This window comes from Vidua macroura, chromosome 11 (genome assembly GCF_024509145.1).
Source record: "Vidua macroura isolate BioBank_ID:100142 chromosome 11, ASM2450914v1, whole genome shotgun sequence".
Classification (NCBI taxonomy): domain Eukaryota; kingdom Metazoa; phylum Chordata; class Aves; order Passeriformes; family Viduidae; genus Vidua; species Vidua macroura.
In genome coordinates, this window is record NC_071581.1 from 3,559,802 (window position 1) to 3,574,619 (window position 14,818).

Sequence of the window (14,818 nt, forward strand, 5' to 3'; positions counted from 1 at the left end):
ATCACAGGAAACTGTGTTACTGGAGAAACTGAATGTCTGGGGAAAGGTAGCTGATAGTACTATCCAAAATGGCAGAGATCCTTACACATGGCACAGGGATAGTCCTGAGGACAGTCCTGCCTCTGTTACCTGTGCAGAAGCTGTTCCAAACTCACACTAAGCTTTTGCAGCAAACAAAAATTGAACTTAGGAGCCTTTATAACCAGTTGCCTTCTTTAGTCTTACTGCTTTCTGTTGGTACCTTGGCAGCAAAATGGAGAGTTATTTAATATATTTTCATTTGCAAAATTAAATTTGGAGAGGAGAAAGATAATTTCATAAAGTAAACCAACATAAACAAAAATAGTCCTTCTGGGTAAGAAAATACAGCTAGCTGTGGGAAGTGCATGTAAGTCAATACAAATAACAGCCAACTAAAAGCATGATGCTCTTTACTTCTAGCAACCAAACTTCAAAAGAAGATGAAAACAAAGGAGGACACAATGGCATGTAGATTAGAGAACATAACATGTAGAGAGGCTGAGAAAGCCAAATTCAGAGTCCAGTGAAAGAGATGGCTCAGGGTGTACCTGACCACAGTCTTATATCAAAGGAACAACAGAAATGAAGTAAAGTTATTCACAGTCTCAGAAAATTGTAGGCCAGGGAGCAATGGCCTGAAGCTAAGAAAGAAAAAGTTTAGGTGAGATATTAGAGGGGAAAAGAAGCCCTGAGAAAAGAAAGTAACAGGGCAGTTGAACAGCCAAACAGGGAAAGTCCCAGTGTAGCATAACTGCCAGGCTTGTGCAGCCAGTGAGATGGTCTAAGGCTGGAAAAAGCAGAGAGGCTTTGATCGGACACACAAGAGCCAGCTCAGATGGAACGAGTATTTCTTGGTCTCACAGGCTCTGCTCCAGGTAATGGCACACAGTGATACGTGGAATTACAGGGCAGAGCTGCTGCTTTGAATTAGCCCAGCTGCTTCCTCTGATGCTCTCTCACATATCTCCTTTATCCATCATGAACCCTCCCTTCCCATCCAAATGTGGATGAATTCCACATAGTCCCCTCTGACTGAGCTCAGCTTTTTGTCCCGCTGACAAGACGTGTCAGGAGAACTGCTGGGAGAAGAAGCAGTTGTTACTAAGGCAAGGCCAGCCAAGAGGGCTGCTGATATGATGGATTATAGAAGGAAGTCTCAAAGTCACTTAAGGATGAGGAGCTGGAGGTGTGCATGAATAATGCCAATGATCATACAAAAAAAATCTGCAACACTGAAAAGTTTGAAGAAACCACTGCCTCTGCTCAGAACACTGCAAAAGCGAACACTGACTGGTCTGCATTGAAATAATGAGGAGATTCTCAGGGCTGAGCAGGACTTTGCAAAGGGAAGACATTTCCTGGAGAAAATGATGAGCTCTTGTGGTGGGTCCTGTCTGCACAAGCTCTCCCCGCTACTTCTTTGCCCTAGAAGTGCATGGGAATGGGGTCAGCTGGATTGGAGACAGGCTGATACTAATTCTCTAACATGTGAGAGAAAGGTATCTCTAATACACACCTCACACTTCATGGTGTGCTAATAATAAACAACAGCAAGTTTATCATCCAGAAGACACCCTGGAGATGGGATTTGGTTGCTCAGAGAGTGTGGGAGGAAGCAGGAAGGCTGTTGCTACCCACGGGCATGAGGCTCCTGCGGCGAAATGATGCACCATTATCACTGAGCTCAGTGTTGCCTGGCTTCTAGTCAAACTCCTGGGCACAGAGCAACCAGCACCCAGGGTGGTTTACAGCACAATTAGAGCTACTGCCAGAATAAATACTCAGTGTAGAGCACAGAAACCTCTTGCACAGAAACCTGCCATAAATACTGCCAGTCGTCCTTTCCCGTCGCGGTGCTGCCGCAGAGGTCTCTGCACACACAGCACCACTGCCTTGGGGCCTTTCCACACACCTCACCTCTGAGCACTGCCCACAGGTGGAATCATTTCACTGGAGATGTGTCACAAGTGAAGCAAAAAAGCCAAAAGTTCTCCAGTGGAAGGCCACCATTTTTAGACTGGCCCAGGGAGCTGATGTATGTTTTGCCAGTGGTATCTTGGTGATGAGCACCTAGCAAATTCCCTAGCAAAAGAGTTTCTTGGGTTTGCTGGTTTATTGTTTACAAACAACTACTTAACATAATTATTCTCTGATGTCTTCACATCAGGTAATAGAAGAAGCAATTCAAAACAGATACAACTGGGTTACAGAGATGGTTCATTTATAGTAAGTGCCAATCACAAAAAAATGTCAAATGCAATACTTTGAAGACCAAATGAAAAAATGAAGAGTTGTTTTTCTTTGGTTTCAAAGCTACATCCATATGACTTGTTTTGCAGAAAATCCATGGCAATTACTGGTGAAATAAGTCTCTTAGACTGATAGAAGTCTAAGAGACTTCTATAATGATTTTAAAATTTTAAAAAATAATTCTTAAAATCATTATTTTAAAAGTTATGCTTTTTAATTTTAAAATTATTCTCCATCCTAAGGAATCCAAATAGGCAGGTACTTTCAGAACATATGTCCTTGAAAAATCTGGAAAGAATAAAGAAACAAAAGAGCTGCATGGGTCTGCTGTACCTTCCTCTAAATTGCTTTCCCTCACTAACTCTGCTAAAACAATTGCAGCTATGTCCATGAACTCAAACACTGATATTTCTGAATAGCTCTTTAACTGAAGGGAGCTGCAGTCATTCTGAAGACATATCTCTGTTACAATCTATAATGAATGTAATCTTCAAGGGGCAATAATTTCTCTCAATTACACAATTTTTCTGTTAAAAGTGGCATGTGTTACAATCTGGGTTGTCAGTTCCTCTGGCCGTGGACACACACATTTCTCAGAAAAGCCTCTTAGGCACCCCCTGTATGCTATCAATAAGATCAGTATTTATGTTAAAACTTCTTTTAAATTTAATTGCATGTTAACATAATCTCCAAGTTATCTTTTCAATATAAATACATAGGGCACAACAGCTGTTTGGAGATCTCAAATTAGAGCTGTTTTGTGGCTGTCTCTGCAGAAAACGCCTTTAGCTAATATAATTTAAACCTCTTCTGTGAATGAATTTCATGCTTTGAAGCTACCTAATAATTTCTGTCATTTAAGAACAACGTTCCATGATTTGCTCCTAATAGTAAAAAAGAGGAAATGAGCACTCCCCTGTGCTTCTCTCCCAGCTGCCCATGTGCCAGAGCACTGCCCTGATGTCCCAGGAGCTGCCCTGTGCTGCCTGGGAAGGGGGCAAGGGCTCCGGGACAGGGCTTTAGCAAAATGTGGGAGAACTTCACCGTGCAGTCCCAAGGTCACAGCCAGAACTCGGAAGGAGAACTATAAATTACAAAGTGCTGGATTGCAGCCAAGCCCATGGGAAGCTGCATTTAGCATATCATTCTCTAAGCAGCAGGATGAAACCTTAACTCCCTTTCAGACAGAATTTGAATGGAATTTGTTATAAGAACACTGTGATTGAAATATCACCAACTGACTTTCCACGACAACTCGGAAATGGGTTGCAATTGCGGGGGGATCCTCTTCCAACCAGCCCAAAATGATGATGAGGATGATAGAGCCCCATCAAATATTTATGAAAACCAGATGAATTTCTGTGCTAGCAACACATACTGCTACTGTAACAGAGACCTCAGATAATCTCCTGACATTATCCTGAGCTGAGGTTTCTCCCAGTGTAAACTAAAGGTAGAATAACAAGCTGATTCTAGTATTTTGAAGTAAAAGTGCTGCAACAGAGGTTAATAATGTATCAGAAGACACGGTGCAGGTAGGTGTGATGATTTGTAATTTATAGATACTACGTACTGGCTGCTATCAGTGCAGTAGCCCTCCTGTGTAAGGTACAGGATAGAAGAGCTTTATGTGAGCTGTAGACTCGCATGTATTAGAAGCATATACAACATCTAATGCTGTGGGGAGCCACTGAGACCTACAGGAGAGGCAGCATACACAAAACAATATGGGCAATGCCATTCCAAAGCATTAAACAATGACAGTGTTTATGAGAAAAGGATTAATTAATTAATCCAAGGATTCAAAAATAACTCTAGTTTTTAAATGTTGGAAAAAAAAAAAACCAAAGCAAGAAATTGCTCATGTAAATTTTCTACATCATAAAATCTCTGCACCTTGATGTCACACCAATAACTCCAAGACTGGTATTTGAAGATGTGAGATAATACTACTGCCAGTCTCAGTGGGAGAGTGGCATTTTGAAAGGAAATCCCCTTCCCCTAGTCTGCAAAGGAATACTGGCATTAAGTGCTGAAACAGCTGCCATCTTTTGTCTTGGCACTAAGTTAGGTGATAGAAAGCAGGGAAGAGATGCTGGAGAGTTTGGGGAGCACTGTGTGAAGGCAGACGGTTCAGTAATTTATTGGACAGCAGCTTCCTTGGGTAGATCACACAGCCATAACTAACAGGCAGACGTGAATTACTTTGCTAGTAAGTTATAAGTGACTCGTTAAAACGTTGTCACAGGGCTTTGGTGTTATTGGAAGAAACACTAACAATGGTATCTGAATAATGGTTGAGAAGAAAAGCCAGAAAAGTAATAAATTAGCTTCTGTAGTTGGAGAGGGAGGATTTTGGATGTGAGTGGGATAGAGTCTGCTTTCAGGGAAAGATGGAAAAAAGCATGTAAGTATTTGTGTATCTTAGAGATGCAGGGAAGGAAATTTCCCTAGAACTGGTGGATGTGGAAATCTGTGTTGGATAGAATAAGCTCTGGACTGAGGGATGGGAGGATGAAATAATAGTTGGTCAGTCTCTGCCTTGCACCCAGTACTGTGATAACCCCCAGACAAAGAGGTTTCATCACTGCAGATTAGGATGGGATTCTCTCTTCTCTTACTTGAGAAACCAGGCAAATACATTTCTGCTGCAAGAAAGGGGCTGCGTTCTGTCCGCTCGCCCTTCTCTGAGCCTTTGGCATCTGCTCAGATGAAGAAAATAACTCCTCTTCTGAACTGCAACACAAAGGGGAGATTCATGGCATCATCCTGTCTGTGTGCCTACAGACTCACATGCTTTACTGACCAGGATGCCACTTGTACAATTTCTTTCTTTATTTCCTAGATCTTTTCACAAATGGATTTTGTGATTCCTGAGAAATGAGAAGTCTAAAGGTTCACAAAAAAACAATCTGTCTGCTTTTTGCCAATGGAAGAGCAACTTAGCTTTTACCCCTTTTTATGCACTAGTCAAACTTCTGATGCACTCTTTAGATTTCTGAACTTATTTTACTAATGCAGCTCATACTGATTTATATGCTCTAAGCAGATCAAGCAGCTCATGCAAAAAAACCTGTTAAAGTTTATTAAATAATTATTTATGTAACATCTTCCATTAAAGAACTTAAAAGCAACACAAAAATTAATCGATCTTCTTTGAGTTAAGTAGTATCCCCATTTCAGGACCTAAAAATGAAGGCATATTAAATCACATATTCAAATGTAGGTGCCTGAAGTCAGTCATCTAAATATACATGTCACCAGCTAATTAGTGCTGTGATTCTCCCAGCTCTGAAGGGGATCGGGTCTGCATTTGAGGATCACGCTGAACAGCAGAAACCAACCTCTCTCCAGCTGTTTCTGTGCAGGCGTTAAAGGAACCCAGATTTAAAGATCAGGATCTCTTGCAGCTTTGGCTAAATTAGCAACTGTTAAAAAATAAAGCAACTTTTATTTAGCTCGTAGCTTTAAGTGAATGTCAGATCACAGGCACTCAGATTCAAAAAGCACTCAGAAAGTTTATGCAACTGATGTGGCCACCTTTCCCGAGGTGAGTAATTAGCGCTCTCTCTCGGATTGCCATTTACTTAACATTTCCTGACTTTCTCCAGGTTGGTTGCTGTATGAATGGCGGTCGGCAGATCAGGCCCTAGCAGACCTTAACGTGGTTGTGCTTCTCTGTGGCAGCACTGCAGGCAGCATCAGGCCCCTCCTGCCTCCTGTCTTCATCCCAAGCACAGCCACCAGCCCCTCTCCCAGGACATTGGCTTGCACTTCCAAGAGAGGGAGGCTTCATTCTTATGAGGACTGAGAGACCATTTATGGGTGCTCTGATGCACATTTCAAATTAAGTATTTTAAGGGTGGTGAATTAATTTCCAGGTCTGCATATTTAATGGACCTTGAGCTATAAGCATTCCCCAAAAATGCCTAGTTAATACTGGTTCGACAGTGAATCGGCACAGTGCTGAGCTCTGATACATCAAATTAGCATTGATTTGCAAAATGTTCCTGAAAGATCTCTTAAAACCTGCCAGGTTCCAAAATCAGTGTAGGAGAAGAGGGTCTCTCGCCCTGACTGCCTTCTGAAAAGTCCTTTCTAGTTCCTAACCAGGGCTCCAAGGGCATTCCTTTCAAAATGCTTTAGAAATGATAATTCTTTTAAAACTTTGTATTTGCATCCTTGTTCAAGAGCGATCAATCCCTCTTGGGGTCCTTCTTCACGGTACAACTGGAAATCCTCTCGTGCTGGGTGAGGAGCGGAGCTGTGGCTGTGCAGTGCTCAGTCGAGGAGCGGCTGGACTCTGCACAGAGGGTGAGTGTTGGATAGTCTGCGGTGCAGGTGCTCTGCTACCCCCTGCGGATGGCTAATAAGCTCCAGGTGGGATTTGAAGGAACTGGCACTGCCCCATTACGTTCCTCTATGGCTTCAGTCCTGGCAACTTCAACAGCTTCCCCTCTCCCTGCACAATATTAACACAGCTGCGCTCAGAGGACCCGCCGGTGCTGGAACACCCTCAATAAACAGAGGAAAGCTGCCAGGCTCTGCTCCCTGAAGGGCTCGCGGCTCCGCGGCTCCGCCTGCCAGCTCGGGTGTGTTAACCCCGCTGGCACGGCTCGCTCGGGGCTGCCGGGGCACTGCCCGAGCCTGGCCACAGCCTGCCTCCGGGAACAGTTTCAAATAGGCTTATGCTGCCACAGGAGGAATTCTCCAGGGTGGCCTTGTCCTCGTTGGTATTAGCTCACTTTACTTCCATTTTGCTCTGTGGATTTTCAATAGCTAAGATAGAACCATGTACATATAAACAAAAGTATTAAGATATAATGGTGACGTTTTTCTCCAGAATTTTTATCTTCATCTAAGCAGGGATACAAGTGGTAGGGTAATATTCCAGTATCTGTTAACAGACATTTCCTTGAAAGTGTGCTGTCACAGCTATTAAAATGTTTTACTACCTGTGACAGAGGCTTGTGACACTGGTTTTGATCTCCTGAAAGGATAGAAAATGGGAATAGACTGTTTAATAGTTGTTTTCTATTAGGGATGCATGCTGTGGTATGGTTACTATGAGATGGCACGTGCCAGCACCTAGTGGCTCTAAAAATGACACTGTCAGACCTGGAAGGTCATCCCCAGCATGGCAGGGAGCGTGCTGCAACAGTGTTCCGCCTTGTTCCAACCTTTCTCAGCTGTCTTCCCTCTCTGTTCTTCACCAGTGGGGTCATGCTGTGAAGATGAGGTCCTGTTGGTCCTGCTGCCACAGCTCCAAGGTTTCAGTGGTGGCACCAGGAGCAGAGCCTGTGCCTGCAGAACATCTCCCTGCATGGCAGCTCCAGCTGCCATGGTTGTACCTCACAGAACCAGAAAACTCCAGCAAACATCTGTGGGATCTTGTTTGTGATTGTCCTCAGCAGCTCCCACTCAGCTTCAAAAACTGAAGGCTGAAGGGCTGCTCCTGTGGCTCAGCTGAAGCCAGAGACAAATGTCAGCTGCTGTATGATGACTAAGTCTCACATGCTTATTGCTCCTATCAGTTAGAGCTCTTAATCACTTTGTGCTGTTTCATCCTATAACGTGAATTCACTTCAAGCTGTGAAATTCACCGTTTCTGCCATGACTAATTTGTGAAATCTGCCACCTTTCTTTTTGGTTCATGTTGTGCCCTAGTTAGGCATCATCTGTCTGATTAGGGAAGTCTGTGATTCTTGCAGTTGAGCCAATACAATTTCCTTCCCCTCCTTTCTTCTCTCTGCAGTCAACTGCAATTTTACTGTCACCCATGTCCTTGGATGCACTGAGGCTGGAGTGGCGTGGAGGCCACCTCTGCTGGGGCTCACACACAGGAGTCCTGGCTCTCCTCCTCCACAGAACATGTGCATAGGGCTCAGCCTGGGCTTTAACCCTGCCTTTGCTTGAAGCTACCTAGGTCTGTTATATTTACCATCTTCCTAGATTTCTCCCAGCCTGGTTGCTGCAATATTTTGGAAATCATTTCCCACCTGCCTTGCCAGTGCCTTGTTTCATGATACATTCATCTGTTACTCTTTACATTGAATGTTGCTAGAATTACTAAATGCTATAAATATACCCAGTATTCCATAAAAACACACAAGCAGATGACTGGTCTTGCCTACAAGAAATACTATGAATTTTTCATTTTTTTCACATGCTCTGAGCAAAATTCAGAGGGTGCTTGAGGAACATCTCATAACTGAATCGGGTCCTAAATTTCTATTTTCTCACTAATAAGTTATTTCTTAAAAATATTTTCCTGCACTCTTAATGTCTTAATTGTTCCTTGAAGACATTGCCAGCTCACCCATCCTTTTTCACACCCTCTTATAAGCCCAGTGAAACATTATTTTAGTATTTCTGTCACTGAAATACAGTGATAAACGGTCTCCTTTTAAAGTCAGTGGAAATACAATAATGGATGTGCAGGAGAGCTTATTGACTTGCTCTTGCCAAAATGGAGTCTTGCCATGAAGTTCAGAGAGATCACAAGATGCCCTGGATACTCCTCGTGCTCCTCTTTTCTTGATGGTAAAGCTGATGGGTTTGGGCTACACAAGATCATGATGGAAAAGCAAAGGAAACCTTCTATCCTAGCTCTTATTTTAACCATAACTTTCTTTCCATCTCTCTTCCTATATTCTTTTTTCACCAGTTTCACTCAAAGTTAATCACCTCCCTGCCTGAAAAACAGTCATGTGAATAAGATCAATAGCATGATTCCTCTTAACAGATAAATACATGGACAAATCTCGGAGAGTCCCTGGCTGTAATTAACCCTTTATCAAAATCCCAGAAGAGGAGGTTAAGGAACAGCCCAAGTGCCTGTTCATGACTTTGTCCAGCTATCAGAAAACCTAATGGGCCTGATCCTGCTTTTCCCAAAGAGTTGATAACATTTCCCTGAATGACCCTGAGAGCAGGATTGTGGCTGGTGCTCAGCATCCCATGCCCTTCTCTGTGTTTGCTGCATCCAGCACAGCAATCTCGCAGCCCTGCTGGCCCAAGCAACTTACTTACCCCCAGTGCAGCCTAATCAGATGGCAATAAAAGCTTTTACTGTGCCATCCTGTTTGTGCTCAGCAGAAACATAAAAAGCATATTAGAAAATTGATTTTTGGCATTAATTGTGAGCAAAGAACATTATACTGAGTAGGGATAGAGTGGGTTTTTTTCAGGCAGAAAAATTCTATTTTAGTCTTTTAAAAGCAACTGTGGAAGATGCTGAGCTAAGCCCCATGGACAGTCTTTTCAAATACCATAAGGCAAAGAGTAGTTACTGAATCTCCTCAGTCTTATTAGCTTACATAAACATAAAAATTTGAATAATGTTTAAAAAGCTAAATTCTCCAGATAATCCATAATCAGTAAATGTTCATTACTGGGATGTAGCAAATATGCATGAAATTTTCCCGGTGGTATTTTGGTTGCATGATCTAAAAGGTGCAGAAAAGCCTCCTCCATGTGGGGCTGGGCAAAATCTTCTATAGGCTCCTGAGGCCATTTGGCCACAGTGTGGACCTTCTTGGTCCCTTCAGGAAGGAGCAGGAGAAAATCAGAATTTATTGTCTTGTGTTACAGCTCTGGTGATTTATAAATAAATCATCCCCACAGGATGATTGATGTCTCCATATAAATAATTAAGTCTTGACCTTATGTTATGACACCTGCTAAATTTTTTGGCACTTGAAACCAGTGCTCAGGAGAGATCTTTGACTCTGGATGAATGAAGGTAGGACTGTATTCAAGGGGGAGGGGGAGACAGGTTTTTGTTTACCCTCATTTTCTTCTGTTTGATTCCATCAGCTAATTGATGATGATTATTAATCTCTGTTGCCATCTACTCTATGGATTTAATTCCTGTCTATGATTGCTGTTGCAAAGTTTGCTCCTTAAGAAACAGACTTTGATTGGATTTCCAGTAGCCAGAGTTTCCCAGATGTTCCCCAAATCATTGTGCTGCCTAGTCCAGGCACCTTACAATTATTTTTGGTTGCAATTTACTTGGTTTGGTGGCAGAGCTCCAGTAGCCTGGGTGACACTGTCATTATGCTCAACCAGGCTAGGTAGCAGGTGTCAGCAAAAGTTTAATTTGGAAGCTCATGAATTCAAAAGAAGAGCTTAACAGTTATCCCTAACACAGAGAGCTGCTGTGGCCTGAGCCTGGAAAAGAGAAAATCCCAGGAACATGAAAGGAATTGATGAGACACCAGGCATCTGACAAAATGAAATCTTGGGATAAACTGAGGATAGCTTTCTTGTCAAATGGTGAGCATCACTGATAAACAAAACAGATTTAGCGGCAGCATTTCCAGTTTTCATTTCTGAGACCGTTCAGGTTTACTATTCACCCTCTCTCCTAGGTACTGTAGATACAGCCTGTTCTCCTAATAGCTGCAACTTCTAAATCTTGCAATAAAATACAAGAATTTTCTATGTAGGTGTCTAACATTAAAAAAAGAGCATCTTTGGGTTTTTAAAAACATGTTAATCTACATGCAACATAAGTCAGCTACAGACAGAAAGCATTATTATAGCACAATTAAAATAAGGGCTTTTCCTAATCCCTGAAAAATCTTAAAAAAACTAACGACACAGCTATGACCAGGTACCACATCATTCCTGGCTACTTCTACAGCCAGCACCCGGGAATCCCAGACGTCAGCAGGGTGCCGTCAGGTTGCCCATCACCAGCACCCTGGGGTGAACATATCTGTACAAATCATTCTTTGCTGTATGTTTGCCGTGGTTTGAACACAGCCGTTCTGGAGGGTTGGGTGAGGTGTAAAGGGGCATTGCAAGGTCCGAGCTGCCAGTGTGGACAAGCAGGGGCAGGGCAAATCGGGACGTGCTGAAAAGCACTCCTGCGGGACAGCAGCGCCCAAAGAAATCCCCTGTTCTCTAAAGATAGCTCCAGAAATTAAAAAGTGCCTCCGTGTCCCCTCATACCGCTCCTGCTCGCATAGACTGAACTCCGGGCGAACTGGGTTTCCAGTCAAGAGAGATGCCTGCATTTGTCAACTAGTTTGCTTTGGACGCGTATTTTCGTTCCAGAAACCCATGCCGGACCCGTAGCCACGAGCGTTCAGCCCGTCGAAGCCGCCGTCTCCATCCTCCCCTGGAGGTGGGTCCCGGTGCCGGTGCCCCCGTGCCCGAGCGGGGCTGGGCCGGCCCCGCCCGGCTGCGAAGGGAGCGGAGCGGGCTGGGGCGGAGGGGACGCGCCGCAGCCGCGGGGCGACCCGCACCGCGCCCGGCCCCGAGCGCGGCCGCTGCTCCTCCAGCCCGCAACTACCGGCACTGGGAATTAACGGCGCCGCGAACCGGGAGAGCAGCCCTGAGGTCAGGGGGTCGCGCCGCCGGGGGTGAGGAGGGGACACGGGACGAGGGGCCCCAGCGCGGCCCCGCCGCAAGTTTGGTCACTTTCCCGAAGTGGTGCGGGGAAAAGTTGGGGAGCGGCCGGGGGATGCGGGGATCCGGGTGGCGGAGCGCGTCCCGGGCCCGGGGACAGGGGGTCTCGCCACTGACCTGCGCCGCGGCCGCGCCGCCTTCCGCGCTCGCTCAGCGCATCCTCCGCGCCGCTCCCGCCGCCGCCCTGCGCGCCGCAGCCGCGGCTCCGCGCCCGCGATCCTCGGCGGGGAGGAGAGAGTGAAGCGGGACAGCCCGCCCGAGACGGGAGGCCGCCGCCCCCCTCCCCGCCTCCCGCCTCCCGCCCCGCCGGCCCCGGCCCCGCTGGCGGCCGCGGCCGCCGCCCCGCGCCCAGCGCGCACCTCCGGGAGCAGGTGCGGCGGCCTCCGGCGGGGAGCGCTCCCGGTCCTGCCGCGCCCCCGGCGCATCTTCCCTCGCCGCGGCGCGGGCGGGGCCGGCCGGGGCCGCCGCCTTTCCAGGGGTGCTCTCGCCTCTCAAGTTTGACACGTTCTGGCGGCGCCGGCCGCTCCCCGCCGCGGCCGCCGGATCGTGCATTGTCTGCAGGGCAGTTCCGCGCGGAGCGGGGCGCTGCGGGCCGAGCCTGTGACCGCCCTGCGCGCTCCCGGCTCCCGCATCCCGAGCCCGCGCGGCTCCCGGCCGAATATTGCACCCTCCGAGGGGCACGTTGCGGGGAGAGAAGAAAGAAGGGTCCCGGGCGGGGTGCGGGGGAAGCCTGTGTGCCCCTGCTGCCGGGTGTCGTCTGGGAGGAAAGGAGAAGGGAGGTTCCTCCATACCCTCTGTGTGGATACAAGCATCCTGCCGGGCGTCTCCTCCGGGCTGCAATTTGTAGAATAGATATGTATTTTGAGACTGGTTGGGAAGATCGGTGGCCCATACCTAGTCCCAAAAGACGGTTGTGAACACACACCTCAAGGGCAGATACAGAAGTAACTGGAAGAGAATTGAAGTGATGGTGTCCTCGAAGAACAAACTGGAGCAGACATACTTGTAGCCAGGGCATGGTGGACACCAAGGTGCCTTATCTTGAGCTTGGATGTGGACTATGGAGTAATAGCACAGAAGGGGCCTCTTGCACTCTCTGCTGGCTATTTTCCACCCTAAAATACAGAAAGGCTTTTCCCACATGAATGTGGAGCAGATTAAAGGATCTCATGACAGCAGAACCGGGACATGGCTGTAATCCCCAAGAATGGCCTCGGTGGCATGCCTGGCTATTGCTAGTGTAATGCAGTTGCCGTTTAATTAGACTGAATAATGCCCCCAGAGCCTGGCATCAAGGGGTACACTGTGCTCTGCACCCACTCCTCAATCTGGAGTGTGGGTCCCTGGAGCTGGCCCTGCTGCCAGGGAGCCACGGAGCTGAGCTTTGGCAGCCCGGGGGCAGCAGGAGCTTGTCAAAAAGCAACACCAGACATGCTGCCTTGAGTGCCCACCACCCACCTCCACCTGACACTGTGCAGTGTGAAATGTGTGTCAAGCTCTCAGAATAATTTCAGGTGTGTCTTATAAATAAACTATGACATTTATCCTGTGACTAGATTAGCAGAAATATATTACACTTAGTCTGCTCCCTAGCAATCAATTGTTCTAAGTAGGTGTTACTTATTAAAGCATTGATTAGGGACCCAAGTCTGTAGTCCTTAAGCAAGCCAGCTCGTAGGATGGAATATTTAAATGAGAGTTTTGAGATCAGACTTTGGGTAATTTCATTGTCATAGGAAAAGAAGGTGCACATGACAGTTTTGCAGGGGAAGATGCATTCATGCCACTTGGAGTTCAAAGGAAGAATAACATGTGAAAACTGCAGTCATTGCTTTACCTGAGCACCTTCTGTCCTGCTCTCTATGGTGCAGGGTGCATAAGCTGTCACAGCAAAATAATAAGTCTATAACTGGGTAAAATGAGTTGCATACTATAAATGTAAAACATTGCTCGATGTCTGTTGCTATGGCAGGTGACCGGGGAGAAAACGTCCTGCAAGGGCCATCTCCTGGCATAAGGAACCTTTCCTGCCACATCTGTGGTGGGTGCCTTTGTGAGCAGAGCAAGCAGATTGTGGCTCTGTATTTCTTATTCAGGTTGTGTTATGAAAAATGCTTTAAATGGATGACCTTGAAAACAAAGCCCAAACAAGAGTCCTGGCACTACGTCCATTGACAGCGAGTTCTCTGCCCTGCTGCCTGCAGGACTCACAATTATGTTTTTCTCCAATTTTGGCTCCATTAATTACAACAAATTCCTGTGAATTTGAAAAATAAGGAATTTTAAACCAATGATTTCTGGGGGTTATTTTTGTGTTTGGAGGATTGATTTTTATTTTTTTCCCTCTCTGTCTCCAATGGAACAGAAGGCAATGTGAATCCCTTTTGTTTACTTCTTTGTTTCTGCTCTTGACTGCTTATTAGCAGATATGTGTGTGGCTCTGCTGTGGTCTGGTGCTGGTTAGTGACTATTACAAAGTTAGGAGGAAGAGCGACAATCACCAATCATTCTACCCTCTCAAAACCAAGAGGGTAGAATGAACAAAAAGGACAGAGAAAAAAAGGAAATATTTATCTAGGAAAATAATGTACTTGGTAAATGCGTATGCTAGAGCAATAAAAGATTTTTATTCTGTTATTTCTAGGAAATGAGATTTCCAATTATTTTGATATTAAAACATGTTAAAGCAAAGACAATATTTATTGAAGGGAATCTTCTGTTTTATTAGTTGCATGGACTCAGACACTCAGAGTGCAAAGAAATACCCCAACATATAATCCAGTATCGTGATCTAGTGATGCTGGTACTGTGCTTATAATCAGGATTTCTGATTATCATGCATTGCACACAGTCACTTAGAGTCCTATATAGAATCTAGTTTCTTTTAAGACTGGAAGGAATTGTTTACCTTTGCTTAGTCATCAGCAAATGCAACTTATATTTTCAAAATGTTTGCTGTGGAAAAATGGAGAGCATTTGGGGGTGAGTGGAATTAATTGTAAAATTGTTTCTGGTGCCTGGATACATGTAAAATGTTTCTGGTGAAAAAGACTGGAAATTATTTATCTTGGTAATTTGGAGCCTGATATTTATAGCAATACTGTTTGAATGCTTTAGGAAAAAGATA

The 14,818-nt window shown here is 45.5% G+C and overlaps 2 protein-coding genes across 5 annotated transcripts in view; one reads left to right on the forward strand and one right to left on the reverse strand.

Moving 5' to 3' along the window:
- CHST8 (carbohydrate sulfotransferase 8) overlaps positions 1 to 12,135 on the reverse strand; it is a 183,790-nt gene extending 171,655 nt beyond the window's left edge. For 2 of the 4 annotated variants that reach the window (XM_053987241.1, XM_053987238.1), the window contains exon 1: positions 11,809 to 11,888. The gene's annotated coding sequence lies outside the window, so the exon portion shown is untranslated. Of the gene's footprint in view, positions 1 to 11,808; positions 11,896 to 12,050 lie in introns of those variants that run through there. The other 2 variants (XM_053987240.1, XM_053987239.1) reach the window with 2 other exon arrangements.
- The window catches only part of PEPD (peptidase D), a 219,500-nt gene that overhangs the window by 9,020 nt on the left and 195,662 nt on the right, over positions 1 to 14,818 (forward strand). The gene's annotated exons all lie outside the window — the stretch shown is intronic.